The sequence below is a fragment of the Triticum aestivum genome, chromosome 1D, assembly GCF_018294505.1.
Source record: "Triticum aestivum cultivar Chinese Spring chromosome 1D, IWGSC CS RefSeq v2.1, whole genome shotgun sequence".
Taxonomy (NCBI): Eukaryota; Viridiplantae; Streptophyta; class Magnoliopsida; order Poales; family Poaceae; genus Triticum; species Triticum aestivum.
Window position 1 is genome coordinate 486,498,045 of NC_057796.1, and position 16,996 is coordinate 486,515,040.

At 44.2% G+C, this 16,996-nt stretch overlaps 2 long non-coding RNA genes across 12 annotated transcripts; one reads left to right on the top strand and one right to left on the bottom strand.

Moving 5' to 3' along the window:
• Positions 1 to 218: 218 nt before the first annotated feature.
• Positions 219 to 3,872, bottom strand: LOC123178188 (uncharacterized). 2 transcript variants are annotated; one of them, XR_006489393.1, is made up of 4 exons: positions 3,501 to 3,872; positions 3,137 to 3,403; positions 1,317 to 2,742; positions 219 to 801 (listed from the first exon to the last, which is right to left on the bottom strand). It is a non-coding gene; the product is annotated as an uncharacterized lncRNA (long non-coding RNA). The 2 variants fall into 2 exon arrangements; XR_006489388.1 differs by having other exon boundaries at positions 1,317 to 2,745.
• A 7,777-nt stretch (positions 3,873 to 11,649) lies between these two features.
• On the top strand, positions 11,650 to 16,603 carry LOC123183305 (uncharacterized). Of its 10 annotated transcripts, none has more exons than XR_006492488.1 (11): positions 11,650 to 12,104; positions 13,050 to 13,167; positions 13,339 to 13,393; positions 13,503 to 13,694; positions 13,789 to 13,983; positions 14,070 to 14,329; positions 14,422 to 14,534; positions 14,790 to 15,125; positions 15,208 to 15,318; positions 15,407 to 15,475; positions 16,153 to 16,603. It is a non-coding gene; the product is annotated as an uncharacterized lncRNA (long non-coding RNA). The 10 variants fall into 10 exon arrangements; XR_006492486.1 differs by having other exon boundaries at positions 13,050 to 13,163; XR_006492484.1 differs by having other exon boundaries at positions 13,339 to 13,694.
• Positions 16,604 to 16,996: the final 393 nt, after the last annotated feature.

The window sequence follows — 16,996 nt, forward strand, 5'->3', positions numbered from 1 at the left end:
GTTTGCATTCATATGCAAGTGGTTCCCTCTCTCACACCTATCCTAATCAGACCTCCTTCCCCTTAACCTTTATTCTCATCACCGTGTTTAATCACTCCTTTCAAATTCTTATTTTTCAACCGTGTATATTTTTGTCAACTCAAAAGTTCTTCTAATCTATTTTTCCTCAAACAATCAATTGAATGAATAGAGAGGAATAATTTCATTGTCGGTAAAGTTTGGCACAGAGTTGGCACTGATTTGATCAATAATTGTATCAATAAGATGTGATTCAACTGCTGCCCGCCCTGAGTTCCTGTTTAAGCCAATTGATGAAATGAGTTACAACGCTAGGTCTGCATGTCGATCTGCATACTTGCTCAATGATTGCCACCTTCGGTGAGCACCATGATGATGTCCATCAGCCACTCCCAGATGCTTTCTATGTGTACTACAAGAAGCCTATTACGTGTACTGAGTTTGAATGGAGTTCTCTCAGCCTTCCTCCAACTCAACCGAAGGCGGATCAGGATCTTACACCAAATCAACCCCAAAGAGGATTAGCAACCTTATCTTTCTTCTTTTGTTGAGTTCAGATATGGGGCGGATGGGATTCAAAATTCTATTTCATCATCAATGCCTCGCCTTGATGATAGTAGCGCATTAAATAACCCACACGCTCCAGAAACACACACACCCATGGCCCACGCAAGCACATTTAGAACTCTCATGGCATTCTGATTCTGACATCGAAAACACATTGCTCTACCCCATGTGCTCCTTGTCTTCTTCAGTATGCACTTCCTCAGGCCTGACAGTGACCTGCAGACAAAAGCAAAACGAATCAGAACTAATACTATAGGTACAAGAATGAAGAAGAAATGATATAGTATAACTATTTCACACAACATGACCCAGCCAAGAAAAGGTGAAACATGTGAAATGATGTAATAGAAAAGACAACTATTCTAATTAAAGGACAGCAATTGTGTTCTTAGAATATACAAAAGTTAATTATACAAGAAATACATCCTGGATTGAGCTAAATCATCCTGGAGTATTATTTTAACAGGAAGACTAAATGGACTTCAGTAACACAAACTGTCATTGCAGTAACTGTTCAGTGCTTACGGCTTGAAAGAATATCTAAAGAATAAAATGGTCAAGTCTAACAATTACTCACAACTGAAACCTTAGAGTGAAAAAGGAGTTTATCAAGTTTATTTTCCCGAAAGAAGTGTCCTAGAGAGTGATCAAAATTGAAACCCTGAACTGACACCCATTTAATAATGTAAATAGATAAATCGAACATGCACTAACTTGGCTTGTCCACTTACCAAAGACCCGGTCAATAGCTGTGTGGAGCTCACTCAAAGCCTTCTCGACTTAATCAAGCCTCATTGTTGTACTGCGGTCACATTGTGGTTCAGGTACAGAGAGGCAGCGCGACTACGGAGAAAATCTCATGCAAGCAGGCGGCTCTGCGCTTGAGTAACTGGAGCAACCATGGGAGCACCTTTGCAAAATGTGAAGCAGGATGTCCATCGGGATTCGGGAAGCTTTGCTCAAGAAATAGATTAAGTTGTCGCAAGATGCATGAAACCAAACTCTGACCCTTGATACAAATTCAAGCAGAACAGAACAGAGATTGCATGAAGAAAAAATTAAAGTACAGTTAAACACAACTCTGGTGTATTCATTCAAAATAGGATGATAACGATCTAAAGAAAATGACGAACATCAAAGATGATGTCTCGCCTTTAAACACCCTGCTGAAATACAATTTGTTCTAAAATAAATAACTAAAACATAAAATACTCAAAACAGTCAGTAACGTGGTATGCTATTTTTCTTCACAAACAAACATGATCACGAAGCAATGTGGACAAACAAATATCATGTTTTCCTTTTCTTTCTTTCAATTCACTAATTAAAAGTACATACCCGGAGTTATGTGTGCCTTGCCCGCACCAAGGAAAAGGCATGTCCGTGGGCTCTGTCCACCAGACTCCACGGGCCATTAAGGGATGGGACGGCTAGCTGCTCCCTTGGCTCACCGACCATCACACCGGTAGGTCCGCATTGCCTTGCACATTTACCACATCTCTACCAGCTATGAACACAGCCGTTTATTCCTATGTGGCCACCACACTCCTCCCTGATGTGTCTCCCTCCCTGTCCCTCTCTCGTCTTCTCTCACTGTCCCTCCGCTCCATGACCAGCACAACGGACAAAGAATGGCATGGAAAATAAAAACTCATCAACGATTAACTACTACCCGTAGAGGCATATCACCAGATATGTTGTAGATGTTCGTAAAGGAGGAGGCAACGCAACTCAAAATCTTGGACCATGAACATCATCCAATGACAAGCTCTTTCTTTCACTGGTCTAGCCTGCGCCTCCACAATAGTTTTGCTAGAACTGAATGTCATTGTCCAAATTTTTTTTAATGGTCACGGGGGGAAAGGCTCCCCACCTGAATATATTTCAAAACGTGACAGAGAGTTACAGGGGTTCACGCATTGCACGAGGAAAGGAAATCATGCCAGAGACCGGCGTGTTCCTTGAGAGTTTCCGTCATTGTCCAAATGTCGCAGTAGGACAAGAAGAAGTGGGTGAGGCTAACCTGCACAAAATGATTCATCTTGACCAGCGAGAGTCCATAGCAGTTAAGCGACATGAGTGATTTGAAAAGGCCTTGCATCTTGCGGTGCAACCAAGAGCTCCCTAATGGTGGCGGGGAGGTTTTCCTGTTCGGCCCTGCTAGAGGACATCAAAAAAGAGCAAAATTTTAGTTTCAGTACTAATGAATTTTTTTACGGAAGAAATCTTTTCACCTAAAATCATAATATTGATCTTTATTGGAGCAAGAATACTTTTCACAAATAATCATAATAGAGATCCATATTAGATCATAAAAACTTTTCGCCTAGGTACTGGTATGAACCACTTTATAAGATTCAAAATCAAGAAACTGTAGTAATAAAGATTAAATGTGCAAACTCCAGCAGTGAACTACATGGATGCTAATAAAATAAAATGGATTCGGTTAAACTGGAATTTCAAATAACTATACAGAGGCAGCATGATTGCTTTACAACATATTCATATTTGCATAATCCAAGACAAAAACAGCTCTCATGTGATCAGAAACCTTGTAGGCAGAAAGGTCAGTGAAGACACAGATTGAGTAGGGCGTGTGATCAGAAATCTTGTAGGCAGAAAGGTCAGTGAAGACACAGATTGAGTAGGACGTGGCCGGGATCCACGCAATGATGTAGCAACAAGGTCGCCCAATGAGTGAACATGCGTACAAGCGAGGATGTGCCCACCACCACTCTCCTCCACCTCATCACCATCTTCTTCCCTACTCTCATCTTCTTCATCAGGCAATGGGCTAATGCCATCATTTTTTTGGTTGCTGTCGGTTGTCACAGGAGGCTATTAAGCTAACATTCAATCAGACATTCAGATATTTAAAGGGTGTGGGTGCAGAGAAGAGAACGAGATACACATACCTCACCCTTGCTCACGGACCAACTGTAGATGTAGTTATATATCCTCCATCCAATACCGCATGCCTCCGATCCAAAGCGTTCTCGCTCGGCCAGCGGGTGGCTGTGTCAAGGTAGACGGACCACTGAAGGACTCAACCAAAGGGAGACGGCTGTGCCTACCAATATGCAGCGGATTGGGGTGGTGGCTGGCCGCAGCAACGCGTATGGCTGGTGCGGCGGGATGGCGAACCAATCTGGCGGCTGCTGGGGGTGCGGACGGGTGACACTGGCTGCGAGGTAGGGCAATGAGAGGAGGAGGAGATGGTGGGTGTTCCACAGGTGCCGCGGCCGGTGCGGTGCTTGATGCGGGAGAGAGGGGCCGCCGTTGGGGGGGACGCCAGTGGAAGGGGGAGATATGTAGATGGAGATTGGGTCGTGGGAGAAGGTGGAGGACGTGGGTTCATTCCCAGTTTTTGCGTTGGTTTGGCGCGTGGGCTTTTTGGGAGATTTTTTCGGTCTGCTATCGTACGAGGGTGGGGGTAGCGAACGAGGTTGAACCATCACTTTAATAGTAGAGATTAATTGTCGGTAATACCCGGTATTACCCAATACTCTCCGGAACCCTTCCGGTGATCCCGAAACGCATTCGGTTTCTTTTGAAACTATTCTGAATATTAATGAAACTATTTCAAAAATAAATCCTCGATACTCTCGTCCTACTAATACTCAACAGATTTATGATTACCTTAAGCTTGTGACCCTACAGGTTCGGTCAATCATAGACATGAACGAAACCCCTTCGTTCAATGGCCGATAGCGGGACCATGGACGTCCATATTGATCCCTATGATTACTCGAATGACATTCGAGTGAATCTTTGGTAATCATGTCATGTTCCCTTTGCTTCGTGATACTTTACAAAACCCAGGGTGCATCGGTATCCTTCTGAGTCATCACCATGCTCACTATACCGTTGATCTCGTTGACGGTTTTGTTCTTGTTTCTCGCTGAAGTGTTCAGACATTCTGTAGGATCAAAAGTATGTCTAGAGAGGGGGGTGATTAGACTACTTGACCAAAAAAATCTAGCATTTTCCCAATTTTAAGTCTTGGCAGATTTTAGCAACTTAGCACAAGTCAAGCAATCAACCTACACATGTAATTCTAAGAGTATAGCAGCGGAATGTAAATCATTGTATATGAAGGTAAAGGGGAGGAGTTTGGAGGGAGCAAACGCAATGTAGACACGGAGATTTTTGGCGTGGTTCTGATAGGTGGTGCTATCGTATATCCACGTTGATGGAGACTTCAACCCACGAAAGGTAGCGGCTACGCGAGTCCACGGAGGGCTCCATCCACGAAGGGTCCACGAAGAAGCAACCTTGTCTATCCCACCATGGCCATCGCCCGCGAAGGACTTGCCTCAATAGGGTAGATCTTCACGAAGTAGGCGATCTCCTTGCCCGTACAAACTCCTTGGTTCAATTCCACAATCTTGACGGAGGCTCCCAAGTGACACCTAACCAATCTAGGAGACACCACTCTCCAAAAGGTAAGAGCATCTCCAGCCGCGCCCCCAACAGGCCCTCCCCACGCGTTTTTTTCGCACCGGCGCCCAAAAATCGGCTCAGTCGCGCCCCCAGGAGCCCGATATTCGCCGGTTTGGGCCGAAACTGGCACCGGCGGACCCAGGCCGAACCCGGCGCGCTGGGTTCGGGGCGAGGGGTTTTGGCGTGAAAGCGGATGGGCCCGCCGAGTCAGCGAGACGCCGCTTCGTCGCGCTCATGGCTTTCGTTCCTGCGGGAATCAATGCGAAGGCTGCCGCGCTGCCGCGTCGGTTAGCCTCCATTGATGCCTCACGGGCGGCGCAGTGAACGCGCCGCGACGCGCGTCCAGCCACGCGTCGTCCGGCATGCAGCTCGTCGCCGCCACGCGATGGCTATAAAGGCGACCTCCTCGCCGGTGGACGCCACAACTCTCATTCCCCCCTCTCCGGCGTAGATAGCAACACTCCCCACTTCTCGTCGACGAGAGAGATGGCCGAGAGGTACCCAGGCGACGGCGCTGCGGCGAACGGTTTCGACCGCCGCCACCTCCTAGAGTAGGAGGCGCGCCTGCTCTACGTGGCCGAGTACCCGGCGCCCCCGGACATGCAGGTGCTGGGGACGTGGATGCTGAGCGCCGGCGGCGTCCCGGTGCCACCGGTGCCCGAAGGAGGCGGCGCGGCGGACCGAGATCGCCCGCATCCGCTCGTCCCTGACGCAGGAGCAGAGGGACGAGCCGTGCTACGGCACCGACAACCACACCATCTGGACCATGTACTTCCAGCGCCGCCGCGAGGAGCAGATCGCCGCCACCAACGACGTCATCCCCCGCAGCTGCTTCAACGCCGACGGGCAGCACGAGTGGTGGGGCGTGCCAGGCCACACCCTCGAGGCTGTCCTCGACCACATCGAGACCGGCAACGTGCCGTGCCTCGAGTACCCGCAACGGTCGTCCTTCTCTCGCCGCCGTGGTAGCTCTTGGACGCCGTGGCGGATGGAGCCGGGGTCGTCCTCGTCGTCGGGTTCCGGCCTGCCGGCCGCGCTCCGCCCCGTCAAGCCCGAGCCGGAGGAGACGCCGCTCGGGCGCTGCACCAGCAGCGGTGCCCTCGTCATCAACGAGGGTGAAAGATCGTGGATGTCGCCTAGAGGGGGAGTGAATAGGCGCTTTAAAATAATTACGGTTTAGGCTTGAACAAATGCGGAATAAACCTAGCGGTTAATTTGACAAGCACAAAACCTACAACAACTAAGCTCACCTATGTGCACCAACAACTTATGCTAAGCAAGATAAACAACTAAGTGATAGCAAGATATATGACAAGAAACAATATGGCTATCACAAAGTAAAGTGCATAAGTAAAGGGTTCGGGTAAGAGATAACCGAGACACGCAGAGACGACGATGTATCCCGAAGTTCACACCCTTGCGGATGCTAATCTCCGTTTGGAGCGGTGTGGAGGCACAGTGCTCCCCAAGAAGCCACTAGGGCCACCGTAATCTCCTCACGCCCTCGCACAATGCAAGATGCCGTGATTCCACTAAGGGACCGTTGAGGGCGGTCACCGAACCCGTACAAATGGCAACCCTTGGAGGCGGTCACCGAACCCGTACACTTTGGCAACCCTTGGGGGCGGTCACCGGAACCCGTCAAATTGCTCGGGGCGATCTCCACAACCTAATTGGAGACCCCGACGCTTGCCCGGAGCTTTACACCATAATGATTGAGCTCCGAACACCACCAACCGTCTAGGGCGCCCTGTAAGGGAACGCAGCAGAAAACAAAAAATTTCTGACCTACGCACCAGCCCAGGACCACTATGGAGACTGCATACATGGTTTGATCTTTTTCGTTACCGACTCGTAGCGCAGCGGGAAGTAGAGTCGATGACGATCGGCGGTGCAGATCCCCGCAGCTAGGATTTACAACCTCCCAACCACGAGGATGTATACCCTCATCTGCTCCTCAGACAGCCCTCCGGGAGGCGGTCGAACAGCCCCCCGGATGGTGTCGCGGACAGCCCTTCGGGAGGACCTTCGAAACTCGAACGGTCACTCGGACAGCCCTTCGGCAGGACCTTCGAAACTCGGACGGTCACACGGACAGCCCTTCGGGAGGCACTCACGAACTAAGACCGAAATTACGATCTCTCTACAGAGTTGCACACATACGGTGTCATCTATCCGGCAGGGCTTCGCCGTCCAGAACTAGTTCCTGCCGGAACCCAGACAGCCTTACGGCTCTACGAAACTCTTTTCGTGGGAGGGAGAGAAGAAGCCAGATAATGCATGGCATGTGTATGAGAGAAAGGGATGAGTGTGGAGGGCTGCCCCTCCACCTCTATTTATAGGAAATCCCAAGGGGGTAGGCTAGTTTCACAAAAAACCCAAAATGCACATGAATGAAGTCCTTCCACAAGGACCTAGGAGTGAAACCAAGGAACAAGAGGGTCCCCATGGGGGGATACCCCATGTGGCCGGCCACACCCCCATGCGGGCCCAAAAAATGGCTCCTATCCGTCCATGTCATCCCCAAGATCTTTTGGAGCAAAGCCCCAAAAGGTGGCTTTCCATAAAGTAACCATAAAGCTGATTTTCACTATTCACGACGACATTTTTCAGCATCTGATCGAACTGAAAATATTTATGTGGGCTAAGAACATTTCCAGTACCCACTAAAATGATTTTCAATGCGTTCCGAAACAATTCCGGTTTTAGTGATTTTCATCTGCGAAACGCATCTGAAGTGGCTCCGGCAGCTCCGGAACATTTCCGGTTTTTATCTCAGAAAATTCCAAAAAGCTTCCAGAATGATTCTGGCATCCTCCAAGAATTATCAGGCATGTGCCGAAACCAATTTGACTTAATGGTGTATCCCGAAACAACTTTTCGGTATCATCGAAACTTATCCGATGACCTCTCTCTGCGGTACGATTCTGCTGTCCGAAACTTTTTCGGTGATTTTCTCTCAGACTCCCTGTCTAGTATTCAGCAGATAGATGACCCTTAAGCGTGTGACCCTATAGGTTCGGTGAAGTATAGACATGACCCGGAACCCCTTCCGATCAATGATCAACATCGGAGCCGTGGACACCCATATTGACCCCTATACCCACACGAATAAATATTCGAGTGAACCTCCAGTTGCCGTGTGCTATTCCTGTTGCTTCGCGATATGTTACAAATACCCGAGGTGAGACATGTTGGCATTCCCGTGGATCAACAACTTGTCCACTATGCTAGTTACCTCGTTACCGGTATTGTTCTCTTTTCTCGTTATTGTGTTCCGGCATCCCCGTGATCAAATCACAAAGTGTCTGGCCAGACGATGATGGATACCGTAACACCGAGAGGGCCCAGAGATATCTCTCCATCATCGGAGGAGCAAATCCCAATCTTGAGCTATCAAGTTACTTAACACACTTTTCCATGAACCCGTAAGCCGTCGTAATAGCCACCCATTTACGGATGACGTTTAACAAACCCCAAAGTTCATGAAGCAAGCATGAAGAAACTCGATACTCTCATGGTCTAAGGAATCATGCAAACGTTAACCATCTCTGTGTTATGTACCAATAAACTTGTGACGAATGAATCTCATAGCATAACATCAATCCGGGTCGATTCAACACAAATGTTCTCTTAACATTGTGCCCTCAAAGTTGCTGGCATAGACATGCCCATGACCAGGAAAACAGAATCATCATGCAACACTTGAGCTAGTCTTAGAGGCCAGACTAGGAATACTTCTTACCGTTTATTATTCCACACGTGCATATGAGTCTTCCTCCGAGCCTCGTGGATATTGCAGACTCGAGAATCATTGCAGTTATAGCATGGAACATAAACATAATTATGAACTCGGAGATAAATAATATCATTTATTATTGCCTCTAGGGCATATCTCCTACAGACTCCCACTTGCACTAGAGTCAATAATATAGCTTATGCTAATGCACTTCACACCTGTGGCACACCGGTGTAAATATGCTTCGCTTGTGGTATAGCCTGATGTCCAACGGATCTGACGACTTTAGTTCCGTGTGTATCTTTGCATGTCCTCGCGTTTTCACGTTTTCACAAAATTCATATTTTGTGTGGACTTGGCTTTGTATGTATGTGAATCACAGGTCGAACCTGGATTCCTCAGACTGAGTTATGGAGCAACTACCTGCAGTAGTGTCCCATTGTCAAAAGCCTTCTTGGAACTATACTAAGTTCATGAATGAACTATATGATTCAACATCTTCTTTGTCGCTTCTAAAGCGTCAATATACTTAGCCCTTGTTATAGAATTCGCCACAGTAACTAGTTTGAACAAATTCCAACTAACTGTGCCACCACATTGTGCGTTACACAAAACCCTTAATTTAAATCGAAAATCGCATGGAGAAAAGATGAAGACTCTATCGATGTAACATTTTACAACGGACTCTTCATGATCTCTGCTTGCGAGAAAACCATGTCATCAGTACTTACTCTAGTACTCTGTGACATCTTTCACTGTTGTCCCATGATTAGTAATTTGATCACTTTGGTATCCATACTCGCAACACCTTGGGAGTATCGGACATATCTGGTTGTTTTACATACCATGGAATACATGATTAATCCAAACACAAAAGTGTGTGGAATCATGTATTTTACTCATCAGTGTTTTGGGACACCGAGTCTTGCAAAAACTCTTTCCATGTGACTTTGGCAAGAATCACTCCTTGGCGTTTTAAATGCTAAAAGGTTTTAGCATCTTGTCAATATGTATTCATTGCTTAGCCCCATTAGGTAAATCTATCTCCATAGATCATCATGCCTAATATTGAGGCTATTTAGCCTAAGCACTTCATCGAAAAACTATTTTCAAATGAAGTCCTAATTTGTGTCAAGAAATTTATTTCCAATTACCAATGTGCCAAGCACATAAGGTTTTTAGAAATATTATTACGCTCCCACTTACTTTCTTGAATTACAAGCATCTTCGTTACCCATTGATGAAGTCAAAACCCCTTTGACCATTTCATCAAAACACGAAGATTCCAACTCCATTTTGCTCTCTTCTGTCCATTGCTGGAACTCTGAAGTTTGCATACCTACTAGCATCCTCTGGATCAACAAATTACTTTGGACTGTATCATATACAAGTCCTAGCTTTCCTTTCCATCAGATGCAAATCCTTTTATCATCCATGTTTCATATCTCATGATTGAAATATGTATTAATTGCTAGTTCAACCCGAACCGACTTTAAGCATCGCTACGATGAAAACAACCTCATCGTAGTCAACTCTTGAACTTGTTATTTCAACAAGTCGAGCTTTATGGATAAAACATTTTATCCGTATCAGTTTTAAGTTCCATAAATATTCGTTAGACTCTAAGTCTTCCGAAAGGTGTATCAAGGTTTTAATCTTGAATCACTTATATGGAAACTAACTCGGGTTGTATTGGCATTTAGCCAATTCCGGAGTCAGGGCCCATCAACGCTTCCTTGTGTATCGTAGGTATAATGTTGTCTAACAACAATATCTCGTTTGCGCACCTGAGAGGTTTGCATGAGCCTTGCCTACGTGGTTCAGCTGCAAGTTCGACCGAAGTTCATACATTTTATTGTAGAGACTTCTGTATCAGTCGCAGTAGGAAACTCTGGAATTTCTTCCAAGGTCTCTTTCCTTTGATCTGATGAAGATACTATTTATCTCATCGAGTTGCACTATTCTCCCACTCACCTTTTAGAAAGAACCATTCTCTTTAAAAGCACACCATTTCGCGGCAAAACTATTTGCCTCGGTATAGTGAGGGAGGAATACCCAACATTTTGGTATAACCTACAAAGTAGCACTTGTCTGATTTGGAATAGGTTTGTAACCTTTTACACAAGCCCCATATTCCAAATGTTAAGAAAAGATATAACATGGTTGGGCGTACCATACCATGGCTTCATTTCAACAGACCCGATGTAGCTCTTTTCAGTGTAAAAGCCGCAGTCTCTAAAGCATCACTTTAAAAGGGATCATGTCAAATTTATTTATGTCATCTTTGACCTTACCATGTCATAAATGGTTTGATTACATCTCCACGGACTTTCCACTTGCAGTGGTGTTCCGGGAGGTGCAAGTTTACGAAACCCCTTTCACAACTCATCAGACATTCGCTAAACATGTAACTCAAATATTCCTTTGTGCAATCAAATTGCAGAAACATAATTTTCTTGTTACAATAACTTCTACTTCATTTTTGAGAACCTTTCGAATGATTTTAAAAGATCCAGACTTACGTCTCATCAAGTAAATATCCATATATACACTACTAGAAATCTACATTTTACCTAGAGCCAATGTCTTTACCTAGAGCTCATTAGCCTACTCAAGGGATAGAAAAGCAATGAACAGTGCCCTCTAGGGAAAGGTGAATATCTATCAAAAAAAATTGTAACTTAAGATTTCCCTAGGGTGGTGCCACGTACAAACATCAAAACCCAAAAAACACAAAGAGATGCGCCGGTGTGGTCATGTAGATTGGCTCCCGCGCTACGCTCGCGCCATTTTTTCCTCCCGCGAAGGTTGGGCCCATTGCACAGTGAGAAGAGGAAAGGAAGAAAGGGCGCGTAGAGGAAAAAAATCGTATGTGTCTCCTCCAAGCACGCCCCTGTCCCAAACGATGCCGCCGCCAAACCAAAATTCCCCTCTCTCAAACCCTTCCTCCCGTCCCGATCTGCCGCGCCTCGCCCTGGATCGCTCGCTCCACCGCTCCCTGCTTGCCTCGCTCCGCCGCTCCCCTGCTCGCCTCGCTCCGCCGCTCCCCTGCCCGCCTCGCTCCGCCGCTCCCCTGCCCGCCCCGCTCCGCCACTCCCCTTCTGTTTCTCCTTCTGTACTGCATCCGTGACCTAGTCACACCATGGTCGCGACGGGCGCGGTGACCCTGGCCACGCCGGCTGGGTGACGGCTTGGTGCCGCTGCTGGTGACTCCATCTGCGACGCCCTCAACTCATGCTAACTGCGCCGCCCTTGACCGTGGTGGCGGTGCCGTCCTCGCTGATTGGACGACGACCGGATCTGCCTGCTGTTGTACGCCGCTGCTCCTGTCGAAAAGGTTCTCTCTCCATCTCTCTCACTTTCTGGTTTAGATAGTTTTTCAATTGCTGGTTTAGATAGTTGTACTTGTATATGACTAGCAAAATTCTGAAATTTTGATTTGGTTTTAGCATTGAAAGCAAGCAGTATGTTGTCCACTATGCAGTACATCTTGACGTTGTTCAATAGCATCGTCAGCACTTGGGGTTGTCAGTTTCAATATCTTGCGTATAAAAGGTGTATGGAAGGTCAAAGGAATAAAAGAAATTTATAGCAAAAAAGGAAATAGAAGAACTGATTGATATGAAGATGCATGAAGTGAACACATGAATGAGCCATTCAACTATGTAAATTGTGGTCAGAATGTAGACAAGATATTTCAACACAACGAGTAGGAAATATTTCATATAGTCTATCTGTTGAGTTTGTTCACAGCTACTGCAAGTGCATGAATGGCAGAAATAGTAGCTTCAGTGATCCATCTTGAATGATGCCATCATTGAATTTAGGTAAAAGTGGCAGGGCTACTGCATTTTACAATTGCTGTAGTTATGTACATGAAATTGTCTGTGTGTTTACCATTGATGTATAGTTATCCACATGATTATTATATAGTTATCCATGTTGAGCATCGTATGATTTTCTTGTCCACTTTCCATGTGACCTTCGTATAATATCAATAGAAGTACTACTTCCATTGCTGTTATTGATTTATTTCTTTTTTCTTGTATAATAGTAATCAATTATCTGTTATGTCCCATTGTTGGCAAGCTCATACGTTCTGCGTGCGTGCATGTGTCTCTGTGTATGTGTTATAAATCCATTTACATGCTTTATATTATTTGTACATGTTTGTTCTTCGTGTGAGTTTGTTTTCTCTGGCCAAAGCTAGTAGCCTCTGTTTTATGTTATGAATAAATGGAAGTCCCCCAACATCGTTCATTGGTTTTCTACATTTTTTCAGAAACTGACTAGTGTCGGGTGTTGTTTGCTTGAAGAAAATTTCCCTGTTCGTGGTGTCGAAACAACAGTTGTGTCAAAGCAACAGAGAACAAAGACATTGCTCAACTGGAATCAAGTAGGTATTATGATCTGTTCTTTCCAGGAATAAATGTCGATTAATGCATTGTTCATCTCTATGATAAACTGGGGTTATTTTTTGTTGGCTGATGAGTGGTTTTCTATTTTAGTGTGTATGATGCATTTTGTGTGGGGATGCGGCTGGTGATTGTAGCAATTTATTTTTATTTCAGATTTCAGTAGAAAACCAGACCATGTCTTTGGATGCTCAGCGTAGCTGGATGTATAGTGGGTGGAAGGATACAAACACTTATGTATATGCTATTGTTATGTTTTATCATGATTGTCTAGTTGATTATAAACTGTTCTTTGCTATCTTTATCTTATTTTTTTCAAGAATCACACGTTACAAGATGACAATTGGAAGAAAAGCATCTCGACTTGCTGTAGCCATCAAACTAGCGCCTGTTGCTCGGAACACTACTGCTGCTGATGGCACTTACGATGGGTATGTAAGAGGAGTTTCAGATCTTCCTCCTGCTATTCCAAATAATGAAGACCGTCCAATCATTCGACCCTTTGGCAAGACGTATGTCTTATTAATTAGTATAAGTAGTTTCTTGCTCAGTAATATGTTTTCCTTTTCTAATAATTGTTTTTTGCATTTACTACCTTCTTTGTAGGCATTGGAAGGACATTCTCGTTGTTCGAAAGGGCAGGCGACCAGCAAGTGTATTAACATGCCTTTTGAAAAGTAACCATCCAGGTATTCTGGATTATGATGGTGTGAAGGTGATTGCAACGGAGTGGGAGCATTAAAATGCGGTGAAGGACACAAATGGTCATTCTGTTGCAGAAAAATTGAAGATGCTTTTTGGGTATAAATTATTTAAATTGCTTTTTTTGGTTGACCAAGGTAATTTGCTCTCCTTTTTATTAAACCATCTGTCAATTCTCATTGCAGCTAAGGTACAAGTATGAAGATGCATACTCGGAGAAGGCAAAACAACATGTTCGAAGATGTTGCAAGTCACTTTTGCCAAGTATATTTTACTATGCAAGTCACTTTTTGGGTATAAAGAAGCTTGGATTGTTGTAGTTGATGAGTGGTGCAGTGAAGAGTGGATTGCAAAATCCAAGAAATACCGTGCCAATCGTTTCAGCTCAAAGTTCAAGCCTCACAAAGGTGGTTCCAACTCCATGACTACTATAAGTCAAAAAATGGTTATCAACTAAACTTAATAGTTTTCTTTATCATCACTTAGCATATGCACAATTATAAATATCTTACAAGTCCTGAATCTTGTGCAATGTAGGCCGAGGAAACCGGGAAGAAGTTAACCAGATTCAGGCTTGGGTGCATACACACAGAGGAGTGGACAAGAGCACACCTTTAATTCTCAACACAGCAGAAGCAACTAAATGTTTGGTATGTGTTTGTTCCCATTCCTAGACAAAAAACATAGATAACTATTACTATGCGGATGGCATGTGTTGGGAGAGATTTATGTTAGTTTTCATACATGTAATACTCATTCACTATACAATTGCGATGATTCTTCCTACTTGCATCTAAGTCTAGTTCTAGCTAGAAACATCCAAAATTATTTTGTAACTTAGTCAATGTTCGTAGTTTTTCAGCAATACCTGAACATTTGTCTACCTTTGTTTTCTTTTTGAGTAGGCGCTTTACACAGAAAAGGCTAAAGAGTTAAATGGACAGGACTATGATATTCTGAAAAATGATGTTAGTTCTAAAGCACTATATGATTGCTCTAATGGGAAGCCACATGGTACATGGTCTCTCTTTAATGGCATTGTCAATGACATCGAGGTCATTTCTGAGGTGAGAGCTACTGGTGCATCTTCAGCAGCCTTGAAGTGTCGTTGAGCTGAAGAAATTGAAGATGTGCGTAGAAAGGAGTCTGAGAAGACTAAAAAAGCAGAGGCTTATGCCAACAATATCTTGTCATGGGGTGTTGGCATGTACGAGCACTGCGGGATACATAAGTTTCTTCAGGTGCTGGTTATACACTTGAGGTTTATCAATTAATTTGCTAGCATTTGAAAGTAACCACTATTTGAATTTTCTTGTTTTGCAGACTTTGGCAACTAACCAAGGTGTGCCTATTGGAGAAATACCACCGCCGCCGGTTCCACCTCCTTCTCATTCACTTTCTCCTCCTGGATCTCCATAACAATCTACTATCCAAGTATGTAATCAATCATCTCAAGCAAAAACACACAATACATTTAAAGCATGATAAGGATTGCTTCTAAAACCTGGCTCTTCTTTTGCAGATTCTAGAAAATAGCGAAGAACCGCCAGCTTTGTGTGCCCAACAAGAAACAAATCCCAGCTCTTTTCATGTATGTATTTCTCCAACTGATCTCAAATGATACAATTAGTGATGGTCTGTTCGCTGTGATGTTCACATACTTGTGACAATATGCGTGCTTCTGTGATGTATGATGGTAGCCTGTGTGGTGCTGGATCATTTGAGATTAGTGTTGATTAATGGGGCTGTGTGAGGATGTTGGAGGGATCATAGTATATTTTCTTATGTCCAGTTGTCCAATTTACAGTTGGTATGCTGCCAAAATTTATATCAGCCTTTGCATGTCTTGGTTCTCAATACTGTAAATAGGAAATTTTGTTTAGAACTTTGGTGACTTGATGTAATTCACTAATTTTCATTGCAACAGACTTGAGTGTAGTTCATACTTTATTTGGAAACGAAAATCATGACTTCTTTTGTGATTATGTGTAGAGTAAAAGTAATATCTCACAACCTAAGTTATATTCTGGGTTACTAGAGGTGTGAGAAGTACTTAACATTACCCTTTTTATTTCCTGGAAAAGTTTCAAAATGCTCCCGTTCTTTGTGCACATACCCTAGAATAGTTTCACACTATTCAAATTACTGCATTAGAAATGAGTGACTATGGCAACTTGATCCTTAACTTATAATTCCTATTTAATTTCCTGTAGTAAGTTCTTATTGTCATGTTCCTACCTTTAAAGATTTGTGAATCTTACTTTTTAGGAACATGGTGTTGCCTCAAGTGTTCCTGCTGCAAGTGTTCCTGATGTAGACGATGAAGGGATGTTTGGGGGATTTTTCAGTCAATCTGGAGCTGGTGCACTCAGCTTATCACTATTGAGCAGCCAGTTGGTTCCTTGATGTTCTTGGATGTATAGTGCGTGGAGTGCATTTTGGTGCATGTATAGTTAACATGCTGGTACATGTTCTGTGATGTAGGAAACTGTAGTTGACCTACATCAGTCTGTACGTGCTAATTGAGATGCTTAATCAATTAGATGTAGCAAACTCTAGCTAGCAAGCCTATTTTTTATCAAACTGTGATGGCTCATGATGGCTGGTGGATGTCTTGGCATCTACTGTATGCATGTGACAAGTGATATCTAGATGTATATATTAATTATTTGACGTTATTTTCATTTCATAATTATTGATCCATTTTGAAGTACTTTAATTATTGCTGTTATGAATTCAAATTCAAATTACACGTTTGGATTATGCCATATATGGGGCTGGTGTTTCCCTACAGTATGTACCTCTAGGGGAAGTGTGGTGATGTGATGCAAAAGGGCCCCACAATCTTTCCCTAGAGCTTGGCTGTAGGTAAACAACCTACCCATGTGGGATGCAAAATCCATATGTAAATCTTTCCCTAGGGCTTGTGCCCCTAGGTAAAGAAAATTTCCCTACAGCTTGTTGGGTGCACCCTAGGGAAAGAGCTCTTTCCCGACTATACTATACCTAGAGTTCTTTACCTAGGGCAAGCCCAAGGTAAAGTCTTTCCCTATGGTTTTTCCTATTTCACCTAGGGTATATGGCTCTAGGTAAAATCTAGATTTCTAGTAGT